Here is a 27,716-nt window from a genome sequence, read left to right as displayed (position 1 = left end):
ATTTTATCATTTTTCATTGCTTGTGCACATGAGCCACCGTTATTTATTGTGTATTTATTATTTATGTATCATTTTTGTTAGTGCATCTTACAGCAGGCAATAATTGAGAAATGATAACAAAGATATTTATTTTATTAACAGTTTGTCTGGGACAGACATTAAAGGAAAAATAAAGAGCTGAAATACATAAATAGTATACAAGTAATGAATCCTAAACATTTGATTTCATGTTTTTCATTAAAAGAGTAAAAGGAATTTTATGCTAAAGGAGTAAAAATTTCCTTTTTCTGGTAGTTCTTTTAGTAGAGTGGACATGAAACAATACATCTTGTTCGTACAAAGTCAGGACTAGAAAAGAGGATAATATTTGTTTTTATTCTTGATCATAAGGTTGGTGTGAGAGTACTAAAATTTTGCATTTTCAACATGATTGACCAATTCTCTCAAAGGGGGATAACTCTTGTCACAACAAGGATTTATCTACTTTTTATTAGGACGATACTGTGTAGCCATAACTAATTTATTATGTATTTTATTTTGTCTTGTCTTGATAATTTGTTAGAAAATCAAACAAAAACATTAATGTCTTCAATGTATTTGTTCTAATTCATGTTTGTAAAGTGTCGGCAAGACAACATATATTTGAAAGCACATTCGTTGCCGGGAATGTCTTGTTTAGTAGCCTGCTCTTGCCTCTCATGCTAGCGGGTGAGTCTACTTCTATGGGGGTGTGACGCCAAGACCACTCCGGTCTTATAACTGGGCGTCTTGGGTTTGATTCCACCTCTACACGCCCTCCCCCGTCCGGGGCCACAAGATACTCACGTTGTGGTCCAATGTTTTGAGGCTCTGGAGTAGTCGTGCGACGTGCTCCATGTCTGTGGGGATAGTTTCCTGGGTGGTCGCATCACCCTTCTGCTACGATGCACCGGTTGGTCTTCCTCAACCTCCATCATATCAGGGGAAGCTGTGTCATCCACCTCAATCTGTTCTGGCAGAGTGTTGAATGTTTCGGGTTGGTTTTGATCCGTACATGTGGGGGACCATTGTCCCGATACTTTGGGCTCTGTTAGGTTGTCTACGGTATCCAACATTCCTGGTGGCTCCTCAGGTATCAAGTGACAAAGGGTATCTACCACAGGGTTTATTCTTCGGATGAATCTGTGATTGTGACAGGTTACCCTGTTACTCCCATCAATACGTACATTATACTGCTGGTTACCCAGTGTTTCCACCACCCTTCCCGTCTTTGCCCATCGGCGCGGGTTTGGACCAACTTAATTTTTGAACCTGCACTGTTTCCCCAATTTTCAGTTCCTGAAGTGGGTGACATTTTAGATTGTATTCCCTTTCATTCCGTGTTTTTTTGCCATCGCTGTTTCCCTATAACCACTGATTTCTCTCCAGCGTTTATGGATTCGATATCGGTCCTGAAGCACTGGGATATAGTCCTTTATCACGCGACCGTAGAGCATCATCACTGTAGACATATGTAGGTCTTGTACCGGGGTGTTGCGATGAGTCAGTAGAGACTTAGCTGCCCGGTCATGGCATAGGCGACCGCAACTGTCTGTGCTATCAATAAGGATACTTTTAGCCATTTTAATGGCTAATTCTGCTCTCCCATTGCTTTAAGGGTAATATACCCATGATGTTTGTTTCCTTATGCCCCAATTATCTAGCAACCGGTTATATTCACTGGAGTCAAGCGGTGGTCCACCATCGGTTGGCAGTTCCTTCAGGATGCCGTACGTGCAGAACCAGTTTCGTAGGGCATCACATGTGGCCTTGGCATTCCCAGACGACATCAGAGTGACTTCTACCCATCCGGTGTGTCTATGTGCAGATACTAGGTAGTTCTTCCCTCGTAAATCAAAAAAGTCCGTTACCATCTTCTGAAATGGGAACTCTGGGTTCGAGAGCGGCATTAGGGGTTCCCTAGGTTGATTGCATCTTTTGTTAGTTGGACAGAATCATCTTATGTGAGTAAAAAAATGTTTGTTTCTTTTCATTACTTCAAAAAATGCTGTGAAGAGCATACCGATCCTGGTGATAAAAAGTATTTGAATCTCCGCAAATGCCAACCTTACGTCATAGCTCGTGCGGAAGTTACAACAGTATAGGATTAGCTCAACAGGCTATACCGTCGGATGAAAGAAACACTCACTTCAGACCTAAATTGTGGCAGAACGAAGATATAGTCTATGGTAATCATGTAGGACCACTCATGACGGAAGACTGATGTAGAACCTGAACTGGCTAATGGGCCCTGGTAACATCATGGGGAGCAGCATGACAGTTATGCGCCTTGGCGGAAGAACTAAAGAATCAGTCAATGGCAGGGCACAAAAGACATTGAGCGGAAGAATCATTTAGAGATCAACAGTCAGGTTCAATTAGTCTAATTGAGAAACTACTGCGATTCGCCAGTAGACATAGCTCACACAGGTGATATTATCCGAGCTATCGAAAGATTCAATATGACCAAAATTCCATACCGCATTGACTACCACACAGGTAACCAAGGGTCGCTACTTGGTGTGCCGGCACTGGCCACAGCTATCGATAAGTTTACTATGGCATCAAAACCTAGGCTAGCAAAATGTAGACATACCATCAAAATATCTACCTTTAATGTACAGACGCTTCAACCCACATCTCAAATATCTGAACTTGTTGCTTCATCCAAAGAACATGATATTGATATTGTGTGTATTCAAAAGCACCGTCTCTTCCACAATGACATGGACATAAAGTACCATGAAATTGGTAACAGCTGGACACTAGTATCAGCGTCAGCATGGAAAAATTTGACAAATAGTACCATTGGGGGAGTAGGACTTCTGCTTAGCCCTCGAGCATCGAAATTATTGAACAGTGCTGAGAAGATAACACAAAGGATAATTCTTGCTACCTTCAGTGGTAATCCTGCTACTACTGTCCTACCAACGTCAGTGACAAGCAAAAGATCCTGAATTTCTACGATGAACTCTCAGCAATATGTGCTCAATCCCCAAACATAATTTATTGGTTATCGGGGGTGACATGAATGCACATATAAGATGGGAAGACAACAAGCATAAGTTCTCTTTCCATGATGGAACAAAACGAAATGGAGAGTATCTATTAACTTTTCTCCTTGAAAACAACCTACAATGCATGAATACCTGTTTTCAGAAAAGACCCGGTAAGCTCTGGACCCATCAATCCCCAAATGGAGACAAAGCATAACTGGACTATCTTTTTATGAATAAGAAGTGGATCAATAGCTGTCATAACTGAAGTTTATAGCAATTTCTATGGTGTGTCTACTGATCATAGGATTGTAACCTCTAAGTTGAAGTTAAGTCTATGAGCGAACAAAACTAAAAAAATCATCTAGACAGCCCTACAACTGGTCAGATCGCACCATGAAGCAGCAAAGAAGTATACCTCTGAAGCCCAAGGTAAAGCGAAAAGTACCGTGGGAAAATGACAAAATAACATCAAAACGAGAAAAGTTAAAAAACATAATCAAAAAGCAACATAAATACCCAACTCGACAGAATAAAAAACTAAGGAAGCAGGCGCTTCAAGAGCTTAGTATGATGTATCTATCAGAACAACAGAAGTAGGTTCAAGAACAAATAGATCGAATCCAGAATGCTGCAGATAACAAACAATCATATCTGGCTTGGCAAGTAGTAAATGAGATATCTGGGTGCAAACGACCTGCCAAAGCTAAGTTAAAGGCAAATACTCCGGAAAATGCATGTTCGAAATGGAAAGCACATTTTGAAAAGCTACTCGGAAATAAATCAGAAGTGACAGACCAACCAATTCAGCCGATTGTTGTACAGGAACTCGATATTGAGAAAGCAATTTTACAATGGAGGAACTTCTAACTGTACTAAAGAACACCAAGAATCATAAAGCTGCAGGCTTAGATAACATACCTCCTGAAGTATGGAAGACAGGTGGCTTCAATAACATACTTCTTAATTCATGCAATTCTGTATATAATCAAAAAATTATTAATATATGGAGAGAAGGATGCATACTTCCCTTCCCCAAGAAGGGTGACCTAAGCATACCAAGCAACTACAGAGGAATAATACTCACTCCGATTGCAGCAAAAATCTACAATGCCATGCTTCTCAACCGTATTCAACCAACGATCGAAGAAGTGCTCAGGAAGAACCAAAATGGGTTTAGAAAGAATCGCTCTACTACTAGTCAAATACTTACTGTTAGGAGACTAATTGAAGGAGTCAAAGCCAAAAACATTGAGGCAGTCATGATCTTTGTAGATTTCTCCAAATCATTTGACTCTGTACATAAAGGAAAAATGGCCATTATATTAAAAACATTCCAAATAAAGTCATTAATGCTATCATGATGCTATATGAGCATACTCGAGCAATGGTCAGGTCGCCAGATGGGGACACTGAATTTTTCGACATCCGCACTGGGGTTCTACAAGGAGATACTCTTGCCCCTTTTCTTTTCATTGTCTGTCTTGACTTTGTACTTCGCACCTCTGTTGATATACACAACATGCTAGGCTTCACCTTAAATGAATCCAGAAACAGATGTCATTAATCAGCACACATAACTGATGCAGATTACGCAGACGATATTGCTTTGTTCGCAAACAACACTGCTGATGCACAAACACTGTTATGTAAGCTAGAAAAGTCTGCAAATGACATTGGTCTCCACATAAATGCGGATAAGACAAAGTTTATTACTTTCACTGTGAAAGGAGAGATCAGGGCTTTGGTTGGATCAACACTGAAAGAAGTCGCTGAGTTTACGTATCTGGGCAGCAACATAGCTTCCACAGAGAGAGATATCGAAATTCGCATCTCAAAAGCATGGGCTGCATTGGATGGGCTGCGTTCAGTATGGACTTCGGGACTAACTAACAAACTGAAAAGGCATTTCTTCAGGGCAGTGGTAGAGTCTGCCCTTGTTTACGGTGCTATAACCTGGACACTCACCAAAAGATTGGAAAGAAAACTAGACGGCACATACACTCATATGCTATGAACAGTATTAAATATATTTTGACAAAATCATCCCATGAAGCAGCAACTTTATGGCAACCTACCTGTCATATCTAATACCATCAGAGAAAGACGCCTATGATTTGCTGGTCATTGTCTGAGGAGCAAGCATGAATTAGTGAATGATGTATTGTTATGGACTCCACAACACGGACACGCAAGCAAAGGATGACCTAGATCCACGTACATTCAGCAAATAGCACACGATGCCAACTCTGAGATACTTCCACATTAATACCCTGTTGTTTTGAGGAAAACCTGGATTTTCCTCTTGTCTAAGAAAGATCTGATTAGATTATGTATTTGTCCAATAATACTGTATGGTTCAATTTTCATGAAGACCTTCATGCCAAACCTTTTGATATATAAGGGCTACCACCCTCTATTCCTTTGCTTTATCCAGTGCGTGATGTATGCATTCAGAGATGATGGTTAAAATATTCGCAGTAGAATGCGATTGCTTAAATCCATACTGCCAGTCAGAAAGAAGTTTAGTGAAAGAAGGTGAACTAATGCTTGAGAGGGAGGAGACTGATGGGGTAGTAATTGAGGGGATCAATTTTTGCTAGAATTTTTTTTTAATATTACCACAAAGGCAATTTTCAATTAGGAAGACAAGATTCGGCAAGGTTTTAGAGTTTGGAGAGAACTGGGTATCCTCAGCAGAACATTTTTTTTAATAGTGTGAGAATAGGACCTAGTTCAGTGGAGCATTTTTTTTAGTATTGCAGGGATAAGATCAGGCCCACATGCCTTCAAGATGTTTAAGCTTTTTCTGATATCATAGACATGAGAACGGGTGATTTTCAGATCAATGCACATTGTTCCAAAAGGAAATTTGAGAGATAGTGGTTTGTCGGGTGTAAGATAGAGTTGGAAATGACTCTCTATGGAAGCAGTTTAGCTTTCTTTGTTGTCCTGCAAGCAACCTTATGGTTGTTGGATAGTGGAGGAATTGTTGATTGCGCTTTATTTACCACACTTATAGATTTTTCAGAAATTGCGAGTTCCTATTTGTGGCAGCTCTATGCATTTTCTGGTTATTTCAGTATATTGTCTCTTGGCTGCTGCTATTTCTCTCTTACAGTCATGACAGCTCTCGTTCAGGTCAACAGTTGTTCTGCACTCATCGTTTCCATCCTGGATAAAGCACGTAATATATGTCTGACATTTTGTGGTAGTCCAGAAATGAATGCGCACGTTTACCAACAGTCCCCAACTGTCTTAAAACACATAATCCTAAAAAAAAAAAATGTACCGGGTTTATCTCTCATAGAAAAATAAATAAACTCCTCTAAAATGCTAGAATGGTCTAGAAAATGGACTATTTTGCATTAAATTTATATATGAAATTAATCTCCCTATTCTAAAATAATTGTTTTTTTCTTTCTGACAAGTTTTCAAGTGTTCACATCTAATTGCCCCCCTAGCCTTACCACTAACCTGAAGTCTCAGTGGCAAGCCTTTTCCTCCTATCTAAGATTATTTTGCATTTAATTTTTATATTAAACTAGCGGGGGTACCCGGCGTTGCCCGGGTGTTTGGAGGTGTGGGTGCTATTAAATAAAAAAGAAACCGGGGGGTGGGGGGTAAAAGTTGGTAGGATCAAACCTGAAGCCCTGACGCGAAGTTTGAACATAAAATCGGCCAGCCAGAATGAGTTACTGAAAGATGTTTGAATTTATTAAAGTAAGAACCAAATTGACAGGTGCGCACACGGAAGTTGTCGAGCGTTACGATGACGTCAATGACCAGGTTTGTTTGTTATAAGCAAAGTAAAAAAAGAAAACAACGTTAAAACTTAAGGGCGGGGGGTAATCAAAACATTGAAAAAAAACACAAAAAAACTAAGGTAAGGCAAACGAACGATGAAAACAGAAAAACGAACACATGAAAAATGGCTTAAATAAGCCTGTTTCGATATTAAAATTTAAAAAATCGGTGGGTACCCGGGTGTTTTTGGGTGTGTGGTCGGGGGTGGATAAGCGAATTAAAAAAAAAAACAGAAAAACAATCGTTACGTGAAAAATGGCTTAAATAACACTGGTTTAATATTTAAATTTAAAAAATCGAAAAAAAAAAGAAGACATCTCACACCACGATTCGAACCCAAAACGTTTAGATAATGAACCAACGCGCTAATCAACTGAGCTAACGCGACACACATGAAATTTAGTCAGATTTTCAATTATTTAAAGTAAATCAGGTCATGACGTCATCTGACGTATGCGTAGAACCAGTCGTCGTCACGAGAGGACCATTTTTGTTGACCCCTCCCCCTTGTCGAAAATTGTTGATTTCGGGGTGAAAAAAATTAACGTTTTTGGCCAATTTTTCGATATTTTTCGAGCAAAGGATGGAGCTTCAATATGATACAGAGTTTGTGAATTTTTGTTCTGTCTGTCGAAAGTTTTTAGCAGACACACAAACATACATACATAAATTTTCGCTTTTATATATATAGATTATATATATTCATTGTTGTCAAACTTTTCAGTGTGTTTATACATAATGGCCTAAAAAAAAAAAATTACATTTTGGGAGGCAGATGAGGGTAATTTAGCAGGTGTTAATCTATAATATAAATCTCACCTGTCTGTATGTATGTATCTATGCTTGTATGTCTGCCTAAAACTTTCGACAAAGGTGCCAGATTTTCACGACATCTGTATCATTTTGAAGCTCAACCCTCTGGATGACAAATATTGAAAAATTGCTTCAACATCAATTCCTCCACCCTAAACTGGGCACTTTTCTACAAGGAGGGGTAGCTTTTTTTCGGCGATATTTTTGAAATTCATTCCCTCTTTTCGATTGACTAGCCTTAATTTAAACCTTTTCCACTTCCAGTTTGGCAATGAATGCAACGGCAAAGATGTCACTTTTTTTTTCTTGTTCTTTTCCTCCTTTGTGGTACGGGTTTGAGCCTGCCTACTACCACTTTTTTTTGTTTTTTGTTGCTCAACACACACCTCAAAGCACCCAGGCAACGCCAGGCTATATATATTATATATCTATATATATATATAAAAGTGAAAATGTGTGTTTGTTTGTTTGTTTGTATGTATGTATGTATGTCTGCTAAAAACTTTCGATAGACAAAACAAAAATTCACAAATTTGGTCTCATATGAAAGCCCGACCCTCTGGACGACAAATATCGAATTTTGGGCCCGAAAGGTCCACTCTAAGTTAGTCAGCTGACCCTTTTTCTACAGGGGAGGGGGTGCAAAAAAGTGACATTTTAACAATATTTATATGTAATTTAATAAACGCTGAGTCATGTCACGTGACTTTGGCGTAAGCAAGCTGTAATCGAGGTTTGTATATGAAAACATTGATTATAATAAGACTTTGTTATCGGTAAAAAAGGCGACTATCATACACATCAAAATATTAACTTTCACGTTATGAAAACGTTACCAAAGTTATTAGCAGGTTAAAAATAGTTAGACGAAAAATTACAAGCCAAAAATGTTAAGTAAAAAAAAAATATGCTTAAAAAAATATTAACGATCAATGTTTTTACAAAAAAACAAAGCCAAAGGCCATTTTCTTTTTTAGTAACACTATTTCTCTTTAGAGTAAGGGAGACAAAGAGAGAGAGAGAGAGAGAGATGTCGAGACAGGAGATTCGTTTTACTATGTTTTAAAATGTAAACAATGCATCTAAAAACATTACATATACGAAATATGAGTGAATGGATTTAATCACATCCCAGGCATAAATCCTCCTTATTTTCGAGTAACGTTTGTTTCTACGAAAGATGAGACCGCTTGAATTCTAAGGACAGATACTACACTTTGATCTTAGCCAAAAGACCAAGTAACCATCTTATACAGCTTAATTTTTTACCGAGCATTATCTTCTATTCTAAAAAGATGCATAATTTATATTTATCGATTACTAAATTGAGACAAGATGTCATATACCAAAAATTACCAAATGATTTATGCAGATCACTCAAGTTAAGCAATATGTAGTCTGGTCATTCTAAGATGAGTGACTACTTGGGATTACCAAATGACTTATGCAGATCACTAAAGTTAAGCAATATGTAGTCTGGTCATTCTAAGATGGGTGACTACTTAGGATTACCAAATGCCTTATGCAGATCACTAAAGTTAAGCAATATGAAGTCTGGTCATTCTAAGATGGGTGACTATTTGGAATTACCAAGTGATTTATGCAGATCACTAAAGTTAAGCAATATGTAATCTGTCATTCTAAGATGAATGACTATTTGGAATTACCAAGTGATTTATGCAGATCACTAAAGTTAAGCAATATGTAGTCTGGTCATTCTAAGATTGGTGACTACTTGGGATTTGTTTGGTGTGTTTTTAATGAAATAGAAAGCCAAGATGATTTATCAAAGTTATTATTTATGTAAGAACGGGGCTATAATTAGTGTTAAATCCAGAAAAATGATTATCGAAATTAGTAAAATATCCAAGAATTATGAAAAATGATGACGTGAGTTATTTTATTAGTGTGTTTGTAATGAAATAGACAGCCCAGACAATGTCTCAAATGTATTATTTTAATAAGAGGTGGGCGATAATGTTGGGTAACTCATGAAACATGATTGTCGAAATAAGTAACATATCCAAGAATTATGAAATGTAAGTTATTTTATTTGTGTGTTTATAATGAAATAAACAGCCCAGAAAAAGTTTCAGAGTTATTTCTTTAGTAGGACGGGGTCAATTATGTGGGTTTAATCATGAAAAATTATTGTCGAAATTAGTAACATATCCAAGAATTATTAAAAATGATGAAATATAAGTTATTTGATTGGTGCGTTTTTAATAAAATAACAAGCGAGATAATATCTCTGAGTTATCATTTTAGTAAGAGGAAAAGGGATTATTTGGGTTAAATCATGAAAAATGATTGTCAAAATTAGTAACATATCCAAGAATTATGAAATATGATAAAATGTGAGGTATTTGATTGGTGTGTTTGTAATGAAATAACCAACCAGACAATGTCACAAAGTAATTATTTTAGCAAAAGGAAATGATATTATGTGGGTTAAATTATAAAAAATGATTGTTGAAATTAGTAACATATCCCAAAATTATGAAAATGATTAAATGTAAGTTATTGGATTGGTGTGTTTATAATGAAATGAACAGCCCAAATATAGCCTTAAAGTTAATATTTTAGTAAGAGGGGGTCGATTATGTGGGTTACATCATTAAAAATGATTGTTGAAATTAGTAACATATCCAAGAAAAGTGAAAAAGGATTAAATGTGTGTTGCGATTGGTGTGTTTGTAATGAAATTACCAGCTCAGGCAATGTCTCAAATGTATTACTTTAGTAAGAGGAAGGGGATTATGTGGTTTAACTTATGAAACATGATTGTCGAAATTAGTAACATATCCAAGAATTATGAAAAATGATGAAATGTGAGTTATTTGATTGGTGTGTTTGTAATGAAATAGACAGGCTAGAAGATGTAACAAAGTTGTTATTTTTGTAAGAGGAAGGGGATCGTGTCGGTTAAAGAGGAGGGCGATTATTTGGGTTACTTCATTAAAAATAATCGTCGAAATTAGTAACATATCCAGGAATTATGAAAAATGGTCAAATGTGAGTAACTTAATAGGTGTGTTTGTAATGAAAAAAAACGGCCATACAATGTCTGAAAGTTATTATTTTAGTAATAGGAGGTGGCGATAATGTGGATTAACTCATGAAAAATTATTGTCGAAATTAGTAACATATCCAAGAATTATGAAAAATGAAATTTTAGTTATTTGGTTGATGTGTTTAATATAATGAAATAAACATCCCAGTCAATGTAGCAAATTTATGATCTTAGTAAGAATTGGGCGATTATATGTGCGCACTCATTAAAGTTGATTGTCAAAATTCATAACATATCAAAGAATTATGAAAAATGATGAAATGTGAGGTATTTTATTGATGTGTTTGTAATGAAATAAACCACCCAGAAATGTCTCAAAGGTATTATTTTAGTAAGAGGAGAGAGATTATGTGATTGAACTCAGAAAAAATGACGGTTGAAATGAGCAACATATCCAAAAATTATGAAAAATGATGAAATGTGAGTTATTTGTTTGGTGTATTCGTAATTATGTAGACATACCAGACAATTTATGGAAGTTATTATTTTAGTAAGAGGTGGCGATTATTTGCGTTACTTCATTAAAAATAATTGTCGAAATTAGTAATATATCCAAGAATTATGAAAAATGATATAATGTGAGTTACTTTTTGGTGGGTTTGTAATTAAATAACCAGCCATACAATATCTAAAAGTTATTATTTTAGTGATAGAAGGGGGGGGGCGATAATGTGGATTTACTCATGAAAAATGATAGCAGAAATTAGTAACATACCATAGCCTATGTATCAAAGTTTTTATTTTAGTAAGAGTGGGGGGGGGGCGATAATGTAAATTAAATCATGTGACATGTTTGTTGAAATTAATAACATATCCAAAAATTATGAAAAATGATGAAATGTGAGTTATTTGGATGATGTGTTTGTAATGAAAAACCAACCGAGACAATGTCTCAAAGTTATTATTTAAGACAGGTGAGCGATAATGTGGGTTAAATTGTCGAAATTTGTAACAATCCAAGAATTATGAGATTCAATGAAATACATCCACATATATACTTACAGATAACCCGGAGTCACCCTGGATTCAATGAGATACATGCAAATGTATGCAAGCAGAATACACGGTCACCTCGGATGTAATGAGATAGATGCAAATATATACTAGCAGAATACTTGGCGTTGCCTTGGATTGAATTAGATTGATTGAAATATATACTAACAGAATACCTTGCATCGCCCAGGATTTAATAAGATTGATTGAGATATATACTAGCAAAACACCCAGCGTTGCCTGGGATTGAATGAAATAGGTGAGAATACATATTAGCAAAATACCTGGCATCACTTGGGATTTGATGAGATAAATGTGTTGTACATTACCCGTCCTTACATATACATGCTGTAAATTACCTACCCTAGGTAAGATACAATTATTTCATATGTATAATACCCGTCTTATGTAGGTAAAATATTCTTTTGCTTGCAATAGCAAATGATACATAAACATACAAAATTCATCTCTCATAAGAATAACAAATATATTACAAAACCAAATTCAATTTTTTCATTGTGTATACGGTCCCCAGCAAAGCCGGGTAGCCTCGCTAGTATTATATAAATCCCGCCTGCCTGTTTAAATGTATGTATGTATGTTTGCATGTATGCCTAAAACTTTTCTCAGCGGCATCAGACCGGGTTGAAACCAGTACCCTCTGAAACGGCGATGTATGTGAAAATTAGAAAAAACAGTCAATCATTTCCTATGGAAATAGACATTCGCAATAAGGAAGGGTAACAAAAAAAATCATTCTTTTGTGACAGTTTAGTCAAACATTCTTTCTTGAATTAGTTTAAATTGAAAAAAATTGTGTTAACTTCGCTGATGCGATCATAGAGTAGTGGTTACAGTGACAGCATTGTTGTCTTAAGGTGGCACACTCACACCGACATATGGGACATTTTTTTATTCGATATTTAAACATTTAATGCCATTTTATCGTTTGTGTATTCTTTATTTTCCCTTTTTATTTTTCCATCACATTTGGTGTTTGTTGTTTTTGTTTTTCCGATTTTTTTAAAGAAGTTTTAACATTTAAACGGGGTTATTCATGCCATTTTTTTCGTTTGCTTATTCTTTATTTTGCATCATGTTCGATTTTTTTTTTGTTGTTTTTCTGATTTTAAAAAACAGTTCTAACATTTAAACTGGGTTATTTTGTTTGCTTATTCTTTATTTTCCATTTTATTATTGTTTTGATTTACATTCCCCCCACACCTCACCACACCTTGGCAACACCAGGTACTCCCGCTAGTCTACAGTTATACCAAAGAAATCTTGCAATATATTCATTTTTAAATAGCCCTAGTATTGGATTTCAGTTTCTTGTACATAAAATGCATGAAAATTCAACTTTTGAGTTAGCTAACTTCTTTTTCTTTGTGGATACATTAAATTTTGATGGTATTGCAGCATATTTATGTGCAGAGTACTTGGAAACCATTAATTTTTGAAGATTTTCAGTGCCATATTTGGATTCCTTGTGCAAAAGTATCGCAAATTTTATTGCTTTATCCTATGTTTTAATATTATACTGAAAAAGTAGTATCAAAACCGCATCTGATAAAACGGGGAAAATATTCAAATGTATGAGGCACAAAAATAGTCATAACTTCCTTATTTTTAGTCAGATTTAAAAGATCTAAAAAGATTCTTTCTTAGATTAAGTTCTTTCTATGCATGCCATTATTGAGATATTTTAAGCAATTTATATTTTTTCATGTGTCTCTCTACTTAAAATTTTTAGGGCAGCTACATCACAGAAGATCTCTACTTCATGAGAAGTTTTATTGGAAAAATGTTGTTCACAATAACAATCTACTGTTGCTCCCATTTAGAGTATGTGCTCGGTTATGACATATCTGTTTGGTATTCTAACCGCTCAACAGTAACAGATTTCCCTCACATTAATACTAGTTGAAAAATGATCATCTATTGCTCTTACCTGAGAAGATCAAACGGTATAAACAGAGATATTTTTCATTCTAGACATTTGTTTTATCCATTGTTTTCTCATCAACAATCAGAGAGCAACAGATGAAATGGATCAATTAGATTGACAATAAACCCTCTCTGAAATAGTTTGTATCTAAGAGCTGTTTGTCTGCATAACTCATCTGTACATTGATACGTTTTTTAAAAATCATTCCTTATGTAGTTTACTATATTTACTTTGTGTTATATTTCTGTATGTGTGTGTGTGTGTGTTCCGTCTCGCAAGACCACTTGATCCGTTGTCCGGGATGTGTGTGTGAAGTCTTAGCACGGAAAGATTAAACACATCTCCAAAAATTAAGACTCTGAAGTCAGTGTATCAGTTAAACGACAGGTTTATTAACATTGAAGACGGTAAAAACTGAAAACAAAGGAAAGAAATAAATAGAATTAGCGTGAAGACTGGTAAGGAAGGGGATGAACTAAATACTTGAAAATACGGCAGAATTGAATAAGTCCAGAGAACAGAATATCAGCAATTGGAAATAGAAATATAAGAAAGGAATGTCCCAGTAGTAAGGGAAAATGAACGAGATGAAAAAACTTACGACGAATGTCCGACGTCAGGAGAAAGTGTCGAGGCGTTATGCTAAAGGCACGTGTAGTTATCCCATAAAACGTGAAGCGAAAAAGGGAAACACCGGTAAGCGGTGAAATCTTACAAGGTGTTCCTTCCAAATAAAGGGAACGTTGAGAGGCATTGAAAGGAAGGGCTGTGAGTCACGACACTCCCCGCCTGACGTCCAACACGTCACTGAAGTAGTAATGAGGTAAGTCTATGATGGTACAAGTCCAAATGTAGTCAATGTTAGTCCATGAGAAGGACAGTTTCCGTAATTGGTCTCAGTAGGTAACTGGTGCCGTCTTTCCTGGACACTTTTACCTCCACTTTTTTGACGAGCTGGTCCGCACTAAGGAAGACACGCGTGACAAGCCCTAAAGGCCATGAACTTCTTTCGGTCTGATTGTCCCTCAGCAGCACAATGTCCCCTTCCTTGAGATTTGTTTCTTTCGACCTGTTGCTGCATGATGCTGAGAAAGGCGGCATCCTCGATGGGAGGGTCTACCTTTTCATCGTCCCTGGTCCGTTGGAAGACGTTGTGACCCAAGTCTCCTTCTTTGTAAATTTCTTTGACCATGAATGTGTTCAGGCAGGGCTTGAAAAGTGTGGGTCGTCCTCCTTCGCAAATGAAAGTGTGGAGCGTGCTTATTGTAGGAGGTTTGTGAATCCTTCCTAAACAGACGTTGCCCACCACAACCTAACCAAGGTCCAGTTTTTGTGCATAAGGTGCATTGTGGGGGCCGTTAATTTGCTTACAGACCTTGTGCACTCTTATGAGGTCCCGTCCCAACAGTAGCATTATAGGGGTCTCAGGTTCCACGGTAGGGATGAGATGAGCTATTTTCTGTAAGTGCGGGTGATGATTGGCTATCTCAGGGGTAGGGATATTAGCCCTGTCGTCCGGAATTTCATCACATTCGATGAGGTTGGGGAGTGGAAGGCTTACTTCTCCGTCAAGGGATCTTATTTGAAACCCGCTCGCCCTCCTGCCAGTTGTCTGCACCACTCCAGCACACGTCTTCAAAGAATACGGAAGGCTGGGGCAGTTCTCCTGGAATGTCTCGAAAAAGTCTGAACGCGCCAGGGACCTGTTACTTTGTTCATCCAGAATGGCATACATCTTTTTTCCTTTGTCAGGTCTTCCTGTCGGATGAACATAGACGAGGCTGATTTTTGCGCAGGACCTTCCTGAAAGGTCGCTGCAACAAATCTGTGTGCACTGAGATAGCACCCCGGTGTCCGGTACGGGATTCCTCTCCCCGCCGTGCTTCTCATCGGACTCCTGTCTTGTGGCCCAAGGTGGTGGTCCTGGGTGAAGGGCTGTGTTGTGCTCCTGGCTGTTGCACACATTGCATGTTGGTTCTGTCCTGCAGTGTCTTGCCTTGTGTCCTGTCGACAGACAGCATTTGAAGCAGATACCTCTGTCCTGTACGAAGGCTTCCCGCTCCTTCAAAGACTTCTCCCGAAAGGCACGGCATTCCGGTAGAGAGTGGGGGGCTCTGTGTAGAGGGCAGAAGCGAACAAAATCTTTTTGATCACTTAGATGTTTGTGATCTGATAATATGGGGGAGACCTCGGTCCTATTTACAGACACGTCTCTCGTCCTGTTTCCATATAACTGGAGCCGGCCTGCTGCTGTGTCGGTCTTGAAGCTCGGATCATTTCTGATTCTTGCTTGTTGTTTTACAAAGCTTACAAAGATTTGAAAGGGAGGGAAGGACACCCGGTGATTCTCTTTATACTTGGACCCAACGGATAACCATTTTTCTTGAAGTGAGGAGGGCAGTTTGGCTACCAAGGGTTGGAGTCCTCTGGCGGCATCCAGGACAGCTAGGCCGCAAAGATTTCCATCTTCTCTAGCTGACTGGAGCTCCTCTAACAAGTCGTCATATTCTCTTAGTTTTGAGAGGTCTCAATTTGTTAGCCTGGGAAAGTCCTCCACACGTCCGAGTAGTGCCTCCTCGATGACCTCGGGAGCGCCGTAACACTCCTCCAGTCGTTCCCATATCCTTGACAATCCTTTGGCCGGGTTATTTATATGCACTGCCCATATTCTCTTGGCATAGGGACTGGACTCTTTGCCAAGCCATTTAGTCAGGAGGTCCATTTCTTCGTTGGGGGTGAGACTAAGTTCCCTGATGGTCTGACAGAACGATTGTTTCCACACTCTGTAGTCTCCTGGTTTATCACTATAATGAGTCAATCCGGTGGTGAGGAGCTCACGTCGCGTAAAAAGTTTCACTATATCAGAGTGCTGGCAAACATCCCTCTTTCCATAAACCAGCCTGTCATTTACTTCAGCATGTGAAGTTGGCGAGTGGTAGCTGATAACTGGAGGTTCATGAAGGGTAGGGTTTCCAGGTGTGTTGGGGTTATCATCTTCAATTTGCCTGGTCCAGCCTTGTACATGTGTCTCTTGCAGTGTGCTAGCCTGCTCAGCTAGATACCGTCTTAGGTGTTGGTCAGCGCTAGTGGAGGCACGGTCGATTTTAGAACCACAGAGACTCAAATTTTCTCTCCACTCATTGGCAGCTGCCTGTAGGGCCTCTGCCTCAGCTACAGCGACGGCTGCTTCTTTTTCTAACTGCAGTTTTTCTAGCTCCATTTTTATTTTTAGCTCTTTGTCTGCAAAGAGTAGTTGTGTTTTTGCTGCCTCGGCCTTAGCTTGGGCAGCAGCAGTGGCAGCAGAGACAGCAGCAGATGCTCTACTTGAATGTTTGGACGAGTGCGACCGGTTAGATTTGTTGTCTGACATGATAATGAAATGAGATTGAGGAGTGGTGTTGCCTGGGTTCGCCTAAATAGTTTGAAAAAAGGGCGATGTAGTCGTTGCCGTAAGCGGTGTAAAAAGAATGTTCTCTCAAGGAAAGGGGAAGGGAGCTCCGTGAGACACTGTATTCCACGTTGTTGAAGAGGCCACTTTCACTTGTAGCGTTCACGGGGAAGAAATTTCTGAAGCTTTGATCCTTTTCGGTCGGAATTCGTCTTTTTACTGTTCCGTCTCGCAAGACCACTTGATCCGTTGTCCGGGATGTGTGTGTGAAGTCTTAGCACGGAAAGATTAAACACATCTCCAAAAATTAAGACTCTGAAGTCAGTGTATCAGTTAAACGACAGGTTTATTAACATTGAAGACGGTAAAAACTGAAAACAAAGGAAAGAAATAAATAGAATTAGCGTGAAGACTGGTAAGGAAGGGGATGAACTAAATACTTGAAAATACGGCAGAATTGAATAAGTCCAGAGAACAGAATATCAGCAATTGGAAATAGAAATATAAGAAAGGAATGTCCCAGTAGTAAGGGAAAATGAACGAGATGAAAAAACTTACGACGAATGTCCGACGTCAGGAGAAAGTGTCGAGGCGTTATGCTAAAGGCACGTGTAGTTATCCCGTAAAACGTGAAGCAAAAAAGGGAAACACCGGTAAGCGGTGAAATCTTACAAGGTGTTCCTTCCAAATAAAGGGAACGTTGAGAGGCATTGAAAGGAAGGGCTGTGAGTCACGACAGTGTGTGTGAGTGTGTTTTAACTGTTGCATTGCGTAAAACAGATTAGTGATAGATTGGATTTTCACTAGGATCAAAGTGTAATATCTGTTCTAATACTAAAACTTTATGTCCTTGGTCAGCAAAGAAAATTTCTAGACCGAGGCAATTAGAATTTTTGTCACAATTCTGAGTGCCCTTTTTGTGTGCTGCATTTTCCCACATTAAGAACTGACCTTGTGTCTAACTCTGCCCAAGTAAAAATTAAAAGTATAAGTAGACTTCAAGTTTATTGGATTTTTATTTCTTAGTGTACTCTTTTGCTAATAATAGCAAACTTTGTAAACAAAATAAGAACAGAAAGACATAGAAAACAAACCGAAAATAAAAAAATGATAAATATAAATAAGTTTTTGTTTTTATTTAAAAAAAAATGTGTAGGATATGTAAACAAAAAAAAATGTTCTCTTTAAATATTGGGGGAAATATCAATATTAAAAAAAGGTGAAGAAAATGTCTTGTTTATTACATATTCTCAGTTTCATTGAAAAAATGTATCTTTAATTCTTCAGTTTTTTCAAAAGTTTAATTCTAACGTGAAGAATTGTAAATAGTATAACAATAAAAAACCATTAGGCCTTATCATGCATGCATATTTAAAAAACAAACAAACAAAAATAACAGAATCCCATAATGGAGGAGTTAAACATAAGGTAATTTTTAATGCAGGAGAAATCCAGCTCCTCAAAAAGGAACATTTTGGATAGAGACAAAAAATTTAATTATCTCAGTCTTAGGATTGTATAAAAAAAATAAAAATAAATAAATAAAACAATTTGTCCATTATTTTTTCACAATAACTTTAAAAAACTTAATTAAAAATTATTTTTTAAATTGTCAAACTCAAAGTAAAAGAGTAGTCTAATGAAATGAAAACACACACAAAAAAAATTAATATGAACGCGTGAGTAATAGTTGGCTAACATACTTCCTAACATCTGGCATAGCAGTGATAAAGCAAATCAGTTCCTTCACTTTTTTTCTCTCATGCCTATATCTCTCCTGTTCATGTAGGTATCCCAAATCCAAATTAAATTTTCAATTAATTTCTAAAAAAAATGAATGTGGTCATATAGATTTTTTTAAACCATAAACAAAAGTACCAAATTTATTTTGGTAGCTCAATTAGCCATCAAGTTATGATCGTTCAAAGTTTGTCAGAAAGTTGAAAATTTGCTATTATGGTCCAGAATCCAAATTTTATAGTATATAACTAAAAATGTAAGCTATTCACAAGTGAAAAATCCTTATAAATCTAATGTCATCTTGTGGTAAATGAAAATTAATACTAATGAAAGCAATAATTATTAGATGAAACCAACCTAAACACTAGGCAAAATCTCACTACCAATGAGAAAAAGTGCAAATATGACACGGAAATGCAATTTTGACTGTTCGTATCAATTTCATTTCAATAGCTAATGTATTGAATCTTCTTAGTATGATTCATAACACATTAGAGATCAAGATAATTTTTTCTTTTAATTATAAATTGATAAAACCACTTAATTTTGGACCATGTAAAAGCAGTCAAACAGACAATTTGGTAAAAAAAGGGTTAAAAAATGAGTCGAAAGTATACGTTACTGTAGAATATTGCTAGGGTGAGCCAGCTAATCGAATGAAGATGATGTGCTGAATGGATGCGATAATTGACAGAGTGTAGTTCCTGGCAGAAGTCTAGAACAGTAAAAAACCCTGAATGCGAGAGCAGCTGGCATTTGTAGAGTGGCACCTGCCCCTCCTGGCATGTTTAGCCAATCAGGCGCCTCAAAATAGAACAATCCACCATCCCTGACTAATTGTAGGCTGGTCCAATGGCAATTAACATACCACTAATTGCTACTGAATAAATCTGTTGAAATTAGTTAAATGGTCCATAATGGTGGAGAGGGAAGGTAAGCGCATTCTTGATTCTACATCTCCCCTCCCCCATCACGTGGGGATAACGCCCTCTAAGGAGGAATGAGCTCCTCACGGCCAGGTTGATTATATGGGAATTGCCTTGCAAGTGCCCGCGCCGACATGGCTGCATTGGTCGAGGAGGTTCAGGTACTTCTTCTGGAGTGATGTTCCTGCCGGGTTGCTGTGTTCGAAGGTCAAATTGAGGGTCTGGTATGACAGGGCTGTTTGTCTCTGACACTTGGGGTATGTGAGGTGGGGCTCCTGGTAACGCACTTTTCTGAGGAACCGCTGATTCCGCAAGGTGATTCTACCAGAGCCATCAACTCTGATACGGTACTGCCGATTGGGGAGGGCTTCAATCACCCGACCAGTGATGTCCCAGAGACGGTTGTTTTTTTAGTACGACCAAGTCCCCACTTTGTAGTGGGCGGAGAGAGTGGGCCGTACGGTTATACATCTCTATGAGCCGCGTGTTGCGCCGAGACAGGGTTATCTCGCGCTTTCGAGCCACGGCAATCCATTCCGGATGTGGCTTGTAAAGGGTCGGGTGAGAGGGGAGGTAGTCTCGAAGTCGCCTATGGAGCAGAAGCTGTGCTGAGGATAGGCCGATACCTTGTATAGGGGTATTTCTGTATTGTAGGATGGCCCTGGCAGCCTTGTCGTTATCCAAGGACCCTTGTGGTCCTGTGTTGCCATCTACAACCCTCTTGGCTGTTTTGACAGCTAGCTCCGCTCGACCATTGGATTGTGGATAGGCCACAGATGATAACCTGTGCTTTACAGACCATTTCTCTAGAAACTGCTTGAATGGAAGGGATGTGAACGGCGGACCACCATCACTGCTGAGTTCTTCTGGGGAACCATATGCTTGAAATATCTCCCGACAGATTGAGATGAGCCGAGAGGTGGTTGCCTGCCCTTGGCTTAGGTAGTACAAGATGAGCCAGCCAGTTAATCTGTCAGTGCAAGCAAGGTATCTGTGGTCACCAACGTGGAACAGATCCATGACAATCTGCTGGAATGGCCACTCTGGGGACTGTGTCAATGTAATTGGTTCCTGGGGCTGGCTCGGTGCGATCTTTGTACAAGTCATGCAGTTCTCCCTGCGTCACATCACGTGACCTCCTTGTTTACCTTAAATACCCTCTTCATATGAAGAGTCGGGTTCGTCTAACAACTCGCTACACTTCGACGTCTCGTCTCTGACATGAACTGTTCTCCTGTGAATTATTGTTGAAACCTGCCTTATCCCCGGAAAGGCATCTGACCACATACATACGTGGTGGCAGCGGCCAAAAATTCAAAAGAATTCAGCCTCCCTCAATAATACGTTTTACAAACGGAAGCAAATAAGTGCCCATTGACTAGGGGTCGGTGTACGGTAAGACTTTCTACAAAAAAAAAACAATTTTTACTTCCACTCATATTACAGCAAAGATTATTAGAAATCTGAACTTTTATTTTCGTTTATTTTTTCTAAAAGAAATTGAATTTTTACACTTTTCCCCCCTTGACATTTCTACAAAAAAAAAAAAAAAAAAAAAACACACCACATTTCTATTAGTAACATAACATACATACGTATGTTCTTGCCGAATGAATCTTACCTTAAAGCTTAAAGAATTAATTTAATCAGACTGTTTCTTCACTTTTATTTTCTTTCAGATATTGATAGAAAATAACGGATGCCATTTGTTAATTCAAAAGTTTTCTTTACTAAACTTTTAAACTATTGAAAGGACGAAAGTAACAAAAAAAAAAAAAAAACAATTTTTACTCTCACTCATATTACAGCAAAGATTATTAGAAATTTGAACTTTTATTTTTCGTTTATTTTTTCTAAAAGAAATTGAATTTTTACAATAGTCGATTTAATTATATGTTGTTGTTCTTATAACAATACACCTTTAAGTGAGTAAAAAAAAAAAAAAAAAAAGTCTCCACCCTGTTCTTTGATTAAAGTTTTCTACGGCTATTTTTTCAACTTGTTCAATTTCACGGTGATTAATTTGGAAACTTTTAAATTAAAATTAAAATAAAAGGATGTCTGCCTTCAGTACTAAACAAAGAATCCTCACTGAACACGAATCAAGAGGCTCGCTCGAAGCCTGGTGTGATCAGTTATTATACCATATCTCAAATGAAGATAAATTCGAACGCTATTTGGAGGACCTTAAAACCTGGTGCAGTGTCGCAAGTGGCATCCCCCACAGAGGCTTCATAACCGATGAACAAGAGGTTAATGGGAAAAGATTCTCGGCGGAAAAAAAAGCCATTAACCTAAAAGTACTACTCGGCTTTATAAGCATCCATGCCCCTGTTGTTAGTAGTACCTTCGTAAAAGAAGAGGCGCACAGTATTGACAAAATCTTTGATAGACTCCGTCAATACTATGATTGTCGTAAATCCGGTACGACCATAATGAACATGTTTAAATTTAAATGTGGCGCCAATGAAACAAGAGAAGCTCTCTGGGAAAGATGCTATTCATTTATGGAAGACAGCTTGATTACAAAATCTTCAGCCATTAAACATTGCGGATAAAAATTAGAAAACGATGAATGCCTAACCCCTACATTACAGAACATCACGGTGATGATCTGGCTTGATGCAATCCATCGAGAACTACCATCCATTGTTAAACAAAGATTCGCGATCACTCTAAGGGACTCCACTCTATATTCTATTAGGGCGGAGATCAGTGATGCTATACCATCCCTATTACAAGAAATAGGGGACAGAGAAGAGAATATAGCATACTCTTCCATCAACAGAAGTAGAAGATCTGGAAACCAGAGAGGTCGCCTGACAAAAAGACCGAAATGTTGCCTCTGTGATGCAGCAAACAGACCAGGTGCAGAGACTCACTACTTCCAAAACTGCCCTTTTATGCCAACATCAGATAGAAGATTTCTTCGATCTAAAATTACTGATATTGAAATCTTATCGGAATCTGAAGAAGAAGACGAAGACTTCGAGTACCACGAACCCAACAGTAGGATGGTCCGAGTTAAACAACCTCAGAACCCCAAAAACAACAAGGTAGATATTGTATCATCACCGTGTATGGAAGTAGAAACAAACAAAGAAAACTCGATCATTATACTGGACACCGGTGCGGAAACTAATTTAATTAGGAAAAGCGAGGCGAGACGTCTAAAACTAAATATCCTGCCCACCATCCACAAAGCTAACATGGCGGACGGTGTCTCCCCCATGGAAATAGAAGGGGAAGTACACTTCAATGTTTCGAGAAGGTGTCCAATCACAAATCAAGCCCACTGCTTTCGCTTCGACGGACTTGTAGTTAAGGACCTGAACTGTGCCATTCTGGGTGGCATGCCATTTATGGACAGGAATGACGTTTACCTTCGCGCAAACACCAACCACGTTTACCTCGGTGATTGCTGTGATTTCAAATACCTCAATATAAAAAGACACGCTAATGTTAAAGCAGCAACTATATTGCGCGTCCCACGACAGACCTGCCTACTACCTGGTTCCAGCATTGCCTTATCGATACCACCTGAATACCAGGATAAAATAGTTACAGTAGAACCTAGATGCAATAACAATCAGGATGAATGGATCCAATGTGAGCTAGTGAAACCGGATCATGATATAATAATGCTCACCAACAAGTCCACCATACCCATACTCATCAAACGCCATGAGCAAGTATGTCAGATACGCCACACGACCCAATTATCACTATCCAGTGATACTTTGAAACTGACTCCAATAATTCTTACCAATGATTCCAAACAAACGGACAGGTCAGCAGAAATTTCTGTGGACCCCTTGAACATCCTTAGCCAGGAAGAAAAGACCATCTTCTTCACAAATAAGAAATATAATCAGGTATTTTCACCGTTAATCGGATGCTACAATGGAAGATCAGGAAATTTCCAACACAGGATTAATGTTGCCGTATCTCTACCACCACAAAGAAAGGGACGCATTCCATTATATAACCGGACAAATCTAGAGCGACTCCAAACCAAGATTGATGAACTATACGAACAAGGTGTCTTCGTACGCCCAGAAGACATAAACATCACAGCGGAATATGTAAACCCTTCATTCCTTGTTACCAAACCTTCAGGAGGCTTTCGGTTAGTGACTGCATTCACTGAACTGAGCCAGTACACCAAACCACAACCTGCTCTCATGCCCAAAGTAGATGACATCATAAGACATATTGCTCAGCTTAAATTCTTAATTAAAACTGACTTAAGTCAAGCATACTTTCAAATACCCTGGGCCAAATCATCAATGAAATATGTCGGCATCTGTACACCATTCCGTGGTGTATATGTTTATACCAGAGCGGTGATGGGTCTTCCAGGCTCTGAATCAGCTTTAGAACAATTAATGTCCAAAGTCCTAGGCGATCTAATGATAAAAGGATCGGTGGTAAAATTGGCTGATGACCTATATGTCGGGGCCAACACACCCCGGGAACTTAACAACGTATGGGAAGAAGTATTACAAACACTACATAAGAATAACTTGAAGTTATCCCCATCTAAAACGGTTTGCTGTCCAACATCGACAGAAATTCTGGGTTGGCGATGGACCAATGGAACCCTCAAAGCTACAAGTCATCGTCTAAATACCTTGGCTGCCTGCAATCTCCCTGAAACCATCAAAGAAATGAGATCATTCATAGGATCTTACAAATTCCTAAGTAAAGTTATACCTAAACATTCAGATTTTTTAGCACCTCTAGATAAAGTCTGCGCAATGGGCTCGTCAAACGACAGAATCAAATGGACATCAGATCTGGAAGACACATTCCTCAAAGCCAAAGAACACCTTAAACAAGCCAAAATCCTAACTTTACCTAGAAGAGAGGACCAACTACAGATAATCACGGACGCAGCTACAACCTCTGCCGGCTTAGCGGCATCCCTTTTCGTATTAAGAGGAAACAAACCCCACCTCGCAGGTCTATTCAACGCTCGTAAAACATCCAACCAAGCAGGTTGGCTAGCTTGTGAGTTGGAAGCTCTGGGCATAGCGTCGGCTATCAAACACTTCAGCCCATATATAATTCAATCAGAAAACATCACCGAAGTACTCACGGATAGCCGACCCTGTGTACAAGCATATGAAAAACTCCAACGCGGCGCATTCTCCGCAAGCTCCAGAGTCACGACGTTCCTCAGTGTCATATCTCGATATCCTGTCAAATTATCCCATTTACCAGGTAAAAATAATATATCGGATTACGCCAGCCGAAATCCTATCCATTGCGAAGGAAAATGCCAAATCTGTAAATTCATCAGTGCCCTAGAGGAATCTGTGGTTAGAGAAGTCACCGTAAAAGACATACTAGCTGGTCACTGTCCTATCCCATATATGACTCGCAATACGTGGATTCAAGCTCAACAAGACTGTCCAGACTTACAACAAATATATCGGCTACTACGCGATGGCAGAACTCCATCTAAAAAGAAGAAAGGGTTAACCACAATTAAAAGGTATTTACAACATTGTAAACTCTCATCAGCCCCTGCAGATGGGTTAATCATAGTTATGCGGGAAGAAGCCTTACGGCCTGCTAGACAAAGAATCGTCATTCCCCAAGGGGTATTAGATGGACTTTTGGTCGCTCTACATTTACAACTCCAACACGCCAGTAAACATCAGTTAAAACAAATCTTTAATATGGGATTCTATGCACTGGATACAGATAAAGCCATCAATCGCACCGTAGATAGTTGCCACACTTGCGTATCACTAAAGCAGGTACCAAGTCAGTTCAAAAATCAATCGTCAACAAAACCACCTGACAAAATTGGGAGCTGGTACGCTAGTGATGTCATCAAACGTGAAGGACAACTGATATTATTAGTTCGAGAAAATGTTTCTTCCTTGACACAGGCAACATTATTACTATCGGAAAGCAGTCAATCTCTTAAGGATGGCCTAATCACCACCATATCAAGATTCCGTCCCCTGTCAGGAGATGAAGTAAAAATCAGGGTCGATGGCGCTTCGGGATTTCAAGCCCTACTCACCGATAGTTCACTGGAATCGTTCCATATTAAAATAGAGGTTGGAGAAATAAAGAACATTAACAAAAACCCTATTAGTGAACGTTCAATATCAGAATTCCATACAGAACTATGCAAATTGAAACCAAATGGTGGCAAAATAACAGACACTGAATTGGCCATAATAATTTCCAATATGAACAGCAGATTCAGAGAAAATGGCTACTCTTCACTAGAAATTTGGACAATGAGAGACCAAATCACAGGAGAAAAACTACCAATAGAATACAAAAGCCTGATTGAAGAGAAACACCGAAATAGATTAAAAAGACATAAATCCTCAGCTAAATATAAGGGCCGAGGCAGAACTACCGAAATAAAAACCGATACTAAAGTTGGAGAGATCATCTATCTATACCAAGATAGAGTTAAAACCAATGCTCGCAACAAATATATGGTGATGGAAGTTGAAGATCATTATTGTACTGTACAAAAGTTTACAGATAAACAATTTTGGGGAAAAAGATATAAAGTGAAGAAGTCTGACATTATCAAAGTTGAACAACACCCTAACTACCACACCATTGATCAAAACAATACCGAAAGTGAATACGAAATAGATAGTCCCATACATGTCGAATCCGAATCATCAATAGATGAACAATCGGACTTTTCCAAGCACAGTGACACAGAAAACACACAAGATGACAGTATAGACCATAAAGATCCAACCGAAGAAACCCCCCTGGAAGTAACTCCCGAGGAAATTACTTATACGCGTCGTCCGTCACGGATCCGAAGACGTCCGAAGTTCTTGGAAGAAAATTATATATTATAAATTAGCTCAAACAAGTGCGTAAATTCGGATCATACCCGTACAACACAGAGGAAGAGGAAAGAAGGAAATAAAAGGACTCCGTCACATCACGTGACCTCCTTGTTTACCTTAAATACCCTCTTCATATGAAGAGTCGGGTTCGTCTAACAACTCGCTACACTTCGACGTCTCGTCTCGGACATGAACTGTTCTCCTGTGAATTATTGTTGAAACCTGCCTTATCCCCAGAAAGGCATCTGACCATATACATACACTGGTATTGCGGATGGAGGCATTCATTCCAGGCCAATATATGGATTCGTTTGCTCGGGCTTTCATTCCAGTTATGCCCTGATGTGCTGAATGCAGGCAGCGCAGTATATTTCCTCATTGACCTTTTGGAATGACTATTCTTCTGTCTAAGAGCACCAGGCCATCATGGGTGCTGAGGCGGTGCCGTACTTCCCAGTACTCACGGACTTCGGGTGAAGTGAGAGTTTGTGTTTCAGGAAAACCTTGCTGTACCGTACTTATCAACTTTTGGTACTGTGGGTCATGACGTCCTGCTGCCTTGATGGTGCCTGGTGATGTGATCGCTACGTTGTCATTGTACCCAAATGTTGATATGAGAGCAGTAGATTCAACTATGCTATTGAGGTTCTCGGATTCTGAAGTGTCTGATTTGGAAGGCTGGAAGGGAAATACGTCAAGGAGGGCGTTCATCACGGCCGTTGGGTTATGGGAGAAAGTGTCGGGCCCCCTATGCCATTTCCCAGGACAATGTTGTATGCTGAAGTGGTATCTCAGGGTTTTTTCCTGCAATCTAAACAATCGGGGGTTCTGGATCTTGCTTAGATCTCTATCACCAAACAGGCCCTTCAGTGGCTCGTGATCCGTCACCACTATGAGATTAGGGCAACCCATAACAAACACACAGCATTTTTCTAACGCCCATGCGATTGCTGCTGCTTCGCCTTCTATCGGCGCGTACCTGCGCTCTGCATCAGTGCAAAATCTGCTACCAATGAATACCAGGTGCCAACCTTCTGGGCAGCACACGGGGGCCTTTTCCATGGTATATGAACAGTGTTTCTGAAGGAGCAGGAAGCCCATTCCTTCTTTGCTCCAATCAGGGGCTAGGCAAGTGGTTCGATTCTTGTCAAATGTTGCGACACCCTTAC

At 38.8% G+C, this 27,716-nt stretch overlaps 1 protein-coding gene across 4 annotated transcripts in view; it reads left to right on the top strand.

Moving 5' to 3' along the window:
- Window positions 1–27,716, top strand: part of LOC145276873 (tyrosine-protein phosphatase non-receptor type 9-like) — a 242,593-nt gene that overhangs the window by 13,338 nt on the left and 201,539 nt on the right. The window lies entirely within an intron of this gene.

This window comes from Euprymna scolopes, chromosome 5, assembly GCF_053919585.1.
Source record: "Euprymna scolopes isolate OS-2025 chromosome 5, ASM5391958v1, whole genome shotgun sequence".
Lineage (NCBI taxonomy): Eukaryota > Metazoa > Mollusca > Cephalopoda > Sepiida > Sepiolidae > Euprymna > Euprymna scolopes.
Note: the sequence above shows the minus strand (reverse complement) of the source record. Positions and strands in the feature narration are given on the sequence as shown.